This window comes from Hibiscus syriacus, unplaced genomic scaffold (assembly GCF_006381635.1).
Source record: "Hibiscus syriacus cultivar Baekdansim isolate YM2019G1 unplaced genomic scaffold, ASM638163v2 tig00110059_pilon, whole genome shotgun sequence".
Classification (NCBI taxonomy): domain Eukaryota; kingdom Viridiplantae; phylum Streptophyta; class Magnoliopsida; order Malvales; family Malvaceae; genus Hibiscus; species Hibiscus syriacus.
Window position 1 is genome coordinate 790,500 of NW_024062582.1, and position 7,058 is coordinate 797,557.

The window sequence follows — 7,058 nt, forward strand, 5'->3', positions numbered from 1 at the left end:
AGCAAGAAGCGAATACAAATACCGCCTCGTTTTCTGGAGACAATGGATTATTATTTGGTGGTCTTTGAATCAATCGATGTTAGCCTTCCAAGGGAACACAAGGCACGGATCAATGTCGAACAGCACTGTCTGGCCCGGGAGATCGTTAGCATTATAGCATGTGAAAGGCCTGAAAGATTGGAACGTCATGAACAGTAAGAAAATGGAGACCGAGGTTCGTGATGGATGGCTTTACATCCTTTTCATTAAGTTCATTCGTCAATACTACCATCAAAACTCTGCTGCAAAGCTATTGTGATAAGTATATACTTGAAGAGCGAAACGGCGTTCTTTATCTCGGCTGGATGAATCGAGCTATTATTGCTTCCTGTGCATGAACGTGTTAACTGACCGGAAACTGTCCGGTGCTGATAGAACCCTTATTAGAAGAAAAAAAGAAAGAAAGCAAAAACACAAGATTTTTAAAAAGTGGTGGTGAAGTGGTAGAGCGCGGAGAGAGATGCAATGGCAGTGGTGGTGAAGCAGGAAATCTGAATTCATCGGTAATACTTCTAAAATTTTAAAAAGTAGAGAGGAAGAGATAAGATGAAACATTTTTATTTTTCAGAAAGGGAGGGAGCGGGAATGAAGAAATAGGTGAAGGGGAAAAATGAAAAAGGGTTAAAGGGTCGTGGGACTTAGAAACTTAAAACTTGCGGCGTTTGTAAACACAAATGCCACTAAAGTACGAGTCTTTAGCAGCATTTGTATAAAAACTACACTAAAGTATAAGTCTATAGCGGCATTTATAAACACAAACGCCACTAAAGTACAAATTTATAGCGATATTTGTATAAAAACGCCACTAAAGGTTTAGTATATAGCGTCGTTTGTATAAAAAAGTCACTAAAGTACTAGTTTATAGCGGCATTTATATAAAAACACCACTAAAGTACGAGCCTATAGCGGCGTTTGTATAAAAACGCCACTAAAGTACGAGTCTATAATGGTGAAGGGACCGAAGCAAATAGATGAACCCTATTGCGGTGTTTATATAAAAACACCGCTAAAGTACTACTCTATTGCGCATTTGTTGAAAAAATACCACTATATATGAACCCTATTGCGGCATTTTTATACAAACGCCACTAAAGTACTACTCTATACCATTTTGTGGAGTTTGGAGTGTAAACGCCGCTATATATTTAAAGTTAGTGGCGTTTACTCTCAAAACGCCGCTAAAAACACTGCTAAAAATGTCGCTATAGAACAGTTTTGTTGTAGTGTATTTTTAATGAAATTTTATATATAGAATTAATTTTTTATTTTTAAAATAAAATATATAAAAGAGTATACTAATATTAGAATATTAAAATATAAATGTAAAATGTATAAATATAATGTTCTAGAAATAATGTGATTTTTAGAAATAAATCATGTCGTAGTAGTCGTTACGTAATGTCCGTAGTGTCCACAACCGCAACACTGCAACCGCAATTTGATATTATGTTTGAGGGGATAAAATTATACGTCTTCAAGGTTTTCTTTCCATGGTAATTTGTTAGCCGGATGTTTGAAGCTGCAATTATTTTTTTATGCCATTATAACCGTGCTGACTTGATGTGTGTGTCCAGCTGGGCTCGTGCCTTTATAATTTCTCTCTTTTCAATCTTGTTAACATGTTGGAAAGGAAAAGGGAAGGGAATAATGCTTTTCCTAAACGCATCTACAACTCAAACCAGAGCTTGTTGTAAAAGGAAAGAAATCCTTTATTTGGAGGGTTAGTTTTAAAAGCAAATTGGGAATGGCATCCCCTTTTTCCTTTATGCTTTACTGTTTTCCCCGGGTTCCTAAATTCCATCCCCATGCTGTCTATTTATAACAACACTAACACTTGTTTCTAACACTTGTTTCTAAGTCCTAAGATTGTTAAAGCTGTAGACGTGGCTTCAATGGAGGTAATCTTCCATCTTTCTCATCTTCTTATTTTCCTTGTCATTGTCAACTGGGTTTATTCATTTACACACACACATGTAAATATTTATGTTTTTTCATTTGAACACAGGAAATTTAGATTTTGTGGATCTTGTCTGTTTATTCATTCATCTATAGCACACAAGATGCATAGGAGGAATCCGTCTTAATCAAACAAGGAAAGGAGTAAGCTAAATTAAATCAATAATTAATTTCCTCCTTGTAAGTTACCTCAAAATTACTACTGATTGGTTGGTTATTTATGCCAACCTATCTTGAGTTTAAGATCATGATCCCAACTACAAGTTTTCCTTTTTCATGTTTAAAAATGATCCCAAATATATATTTCATTCGATGAATAAAAAAAATATCTACTCAAAGGTCAAACTCAAAAGGAGTATGAGAGGTTGTTTATAGGGATGGCAAAAAAATTCGAATATGAAGGGGAAAATCGAAAACGGAATTAAACGGGGACGGAAAAAAATTGTTTATGCTAAACGGGGATGGGGATGGGGAAAAACCGTTTATGTTAAACGGGGACGGGTTTAGTAATTCCCGCCCTGATTATCCGATTACTCGGCCCGATACCCGGCCCGATAAATATTAAAAATAATTATTTTATATATATATATATATATATATATATATATATATATATAATATTAATAAATTAAATTAAATTTAAATTAAATTAAAAAATATATATAATATTTATATATTTAATTTAAATATATATACCCGGCCCGATACCCGTTTAAATAACCGTTTATGCTAAACGGGGATACCTGTTTCCCCACGATTTTTTCCCGATTACTCGATGGGGATCCCCGTTTAAATCCCCGTAGTTTTTTAAGCGGAGACAAACTTTTTAAACGAAAACGGAGATGAAGGACTAGCACCCAGCCCGAACCCGGCCTGTTATAATCCCTACTTAATTATAATATTTAATTATTTATTGTTATAAGTGTATCTATAGTAACACCCCTCTAAATTGACGTCATTTGCAAAGAAGTAGACAAATTAAGATTGTAAAGTTATTATGACGTGACGATGCTTGTTGGGAATGGTGCTGAAGTTGTCAATTCTCATTCCGTATGAAAAAGGCGTCCTTTGATTCTTATTTTCTCGAACCCAACGCGGCTGAAGGACTGCCAAAACGTGGATCATTCTTTCTTTTAACTGTTCATTATCGACTCAAGTATCTGTGTGGAATTTCAAAGCATTTCTCCTCTTTTCTCTTTTTGTTTTCCTGGAGAGAGAGAGAGAGAGTGAAAGCTTTTCTTTTAATTGATCTGCAGCAAATGGTTTATTGCCCTTGTTTTGGTTGGACCAAGGGTAAGAAACTGAAGAGTGATGATGACAAGAAGGAGCATAGCAGAAAATGCAAGCCTCAATCGTCTTCTGGTCTGTTTTCTTCCATGCAATTTCTTATTTTTCTGATGTGCTTGCCTCACTCTTCTTGTTCTTCATTCCATTTGCTTTATTCGAATCAGTTTTTGTCAGGCTTTTCCATGGAATACAATTTCGTTTTGCAATTGATTTGTTGAACATAAGGGTTTAAGATTTTAAGGTTTAGTTGGGATGAAGTTTTGGGGTTTGTGGAAGATGGATGCTTACTTACACTAAATCTTTCTTTTAAAACTGATTCGAGATGTCTGATGAAAACTGGTTAATAAGATTCTTTGGATCCATACTACGTTTCAAAAAAAAATGTTTCAGTTTCAAAGATTTTATGAAATTTCATGTTAATCATAATGGTATGATATGCCTCAGCAAAACAGGAGTTGGTTCAGTAGGATCAAAAAGCATTGCAGGCTTAAGAAGGGAGTCATCTGGTGCAACCGATGAGCCTAACGAGGGCAACAGGGCTTACACTTTCAACTATCAACAACTAGCAAGTGCAACAAGAAACTTCAGCAAAGAATCCTTGATAGGGCAAGGTGGATTTGGGGCTGTTTACAAGGGGAAATTAGAAAGTACTGGTCAGGTACGTTCTCATTGCCTGCAACATTTCCCCCCATATTTTCCTTCTTAATCGCATTCACTATTGTTACTAGCAGGTTGTAGCTGTTAAGCAACTTGATAAGACAGGGCTCCAAGGGGAGAAGGAATTCCTTGTGGAAGTTCTCATGCTTTCTCTTTTGCGTCACCGTAATCTTATCAGTTTGATTGGCTATTGTGCCGAAGGGGATCAACGCCTCCTCGTATATGAATACATGCAGCAGGGATCCTTGGAAGATCACCTCCATTGTAATATCTTCACATCCTCTTGTTTCAATACCCCTTTTATTTCCTACAAATGACACCCTTGTTTCTGCATCTTTTGAGAAATTTAAATTGACGAACAATGGCTTTTTTGTTGCAGATCTTAAACCTGAAAAAAAAGCTTTGGGTTGGAATACAAGAATGACAATTGTTGCTGGTGCAGCCAAAGGCCTGGAATATCTTCACACTGAAGCTAACCCCCCCTGTTATATATAGAGACTTAAAATCATCCAACATACTTTTAGGGGAAGGATTCAACCCTAAACTCTCTGATTTCGGGCTTGCAAAATTTGGTCCAAGTGGGGACAAATCATATGTTTCCACCAGAATCATGGGAACCCATGGTTACTGTGCCCCAGAGTACCTCACCAGTGGAAAATTGACAATGAAGTCTGAAATCTTTAGTTTCGGGGTAGTCCTATTGGAGCTGATTACCGGGCGTAAAGCCCTCGATGACAGCCGCGCTCGTGAAGAACGATTACTTGTTGATTGGGTAATACTTTGATCATTCAAAAACTGTTTTACTCACTAGACATGATATAGAAGAAGCCATTAGATTGATTTGTTTCACCTTGTGAGAATTTTGTAGGCACGACCGATGTTGAGAGATGGAACGAACATTTCGAACTTAGCAGATCCACTGCTGAGAGGTCACTTCTCCAAGTCAACGATGAAGAAGGCCGTAGAGGTGGCCTCCCTATGCATCCAAGAGAACGCAAATTGCAGACCCTCGATCAGTGAGATAGTGCTTGCTCTTGATTACTTGACTTCCCATCCATATGAAGCTGCTAAAAGGGCTAGTGTGAACGAGTCTCCCAAGGAACCAAGCATAATGTTAGAGAGGGAACGAGCTGTTGCGGAGGCCAAGATGTGGGGTGAGAGTTTGAGAGATAAAAGGATACAGATTGCAGATAAGGCATCTGACGGGTAAAGGTTTACTTTTTTTCCTATTGCTTTTAAAACTTGTACAATGAGAGTTGCAAAGATTTGTACATTTAGTTCAAAGCAGCAATGGATTTTCATTTGCAGCCACAATTGTAATGAGTATATGTATCCTCATGCTTCTTTTAACAAGCAATTGGCTTATAAATATTATAGTTTTACTAAAAAAAATTATCCTATCCATTTTACGGTTTATAATTCTTTTCCTCAACATTTTTATAAAGATTCAATTTTAAATACTCTCTTTGAGAATATAATATGGCTTTGATTAAAAGGGGTATAGTTGATTTCAATTATTTATTTACTTAGTCTATGGATTGTACATGTAGGCATTAGCAAGCACTACAACAAAATTGTTCTGTAGCGGCGTTTGGAGAGTAAACGCCACAAAAGTTAAACATATAGCAGCGTTTACAATCCAAACGCCACAAATTGAGACTTTAGCAGCATTTTTACAAAAAACGCCGCAATAAGATGGTTTATAGTGGCGTTTTCCCAACAAATGCCGCAATGAAGAATACTTTTGCGTCGTTTTTATACAAACGCCACATAAGGGTTAATCAATAGCGGCGTTTATAGTAAAAACGCCGCAATAGAGTAGAAATTTAGCGGCGTTTTAGCCCAAATGCCATAATAGAGTGTAATTTAGCGACGTTTATACCAAAAATGCCGCAATAGAGTGGTAAATTAGTGGCGTTTATACCTCAAACATCGTAATAGGGTTTTTTGAATAAACGACGCAATAAATAATACTTTAGCGTCATTTTTTGAGAAACGCCACAATAGTGTTAATCAATAGTGGCTTTTTTTTGTATAAACGCCGCAAAAAACATGTGATATAGTGGCTCTTTTAAAAAACGCCAAAAAATGTTAAATATATTGTCCTCCCTTTTCTCCTACCCGAACCTTAAAATCATTTCAACTCTTCTTCCCTCACACCTTCTTCTCTGGTACATCAACGGCCCTCACACGATTCCAAGTGACGTCATCTTTTGTCTGTCCCGGTGACCAAATCGGCCATCTCACCGACGAACTATAACACAATTGCACGGTTTGATTCCTCTTATCACTAATGATCTTTTTCATTTTCATTTTTGTTGGTATTCTGAAAATGGGGAAAACCCAGAAAGCTAACATATTTGAGAAAAAAAATAGCAGGTGTTGCCTTGAGTAAGAGAAATTATCGTCAGAATGTCTACGTGGCGTATTTGCTCTGACGATGTATCAAATTATCATTAGGAGGCTATTGGTCCGGTCTTGCTGTTGAAACTCGATGATAACTCGAAAGAAACTCCTATTGCTCCATACCTTTCCATGGTCGATCTCCTACTTGAAGGTAATAATCTATGAATCTTTCAGCCGCTAGCCGCTATATTTTGTTTTTGTACGCTCAGTCAAATTTCATAGATCGTACGCATGTAGGATCTTCGAAGCTTATTGAGAACGATGATAGAGGAGTTTTGCGACGCTTATAAATGCCGCTATATGTAAAAAAAAGCTGCAAAAAGCCAGTTTTGTTGTAGTAAAGTAATAGTTAAAATCATAAATGATTTTTTTGAGATTCAAGCTTCATTAAATATTTTAATTTTGTTAAAGAATGGAGTTTGCTGATAAAGAAAATAATGGGAAAGTTATGAAATTTAATCTCAAGAAACAAAATAAGGAACCAAAAAAAAGGAAAAAGAAAACCCACAAAAGAATCCCAGCTATTGACCCCTTTCCTCCACTTTGTTTGAAAAAAGTTAATGCCTTGCGCCCATTGTTGTGATGTGTGGGTGCTATAAATTAAACGCAAAGATGTGCAAGTATACACAGTTGCACAGTCAAACAAGTAATATATTATTGAGTGAGTATCATCTCCACAATGATCGAAGGGATTTAAAGTAAAGTTATAGCAA

At 36.5% G+C, this 7,058-nt stretch overlaps 1 pseudogene; it reads left to right on the forward strand.

Moving 5' to 3' along the window:
- Positions 1–3,239: 3,239 nt before the first annotated feature.
- LOC120214361 lies at positions 3,240–5,149 on the forward strand (annotated as a pseudogene).
- The last annotated feature ends 1,909 nt before the right edge of the window (positions 5,150–7,058 follow it).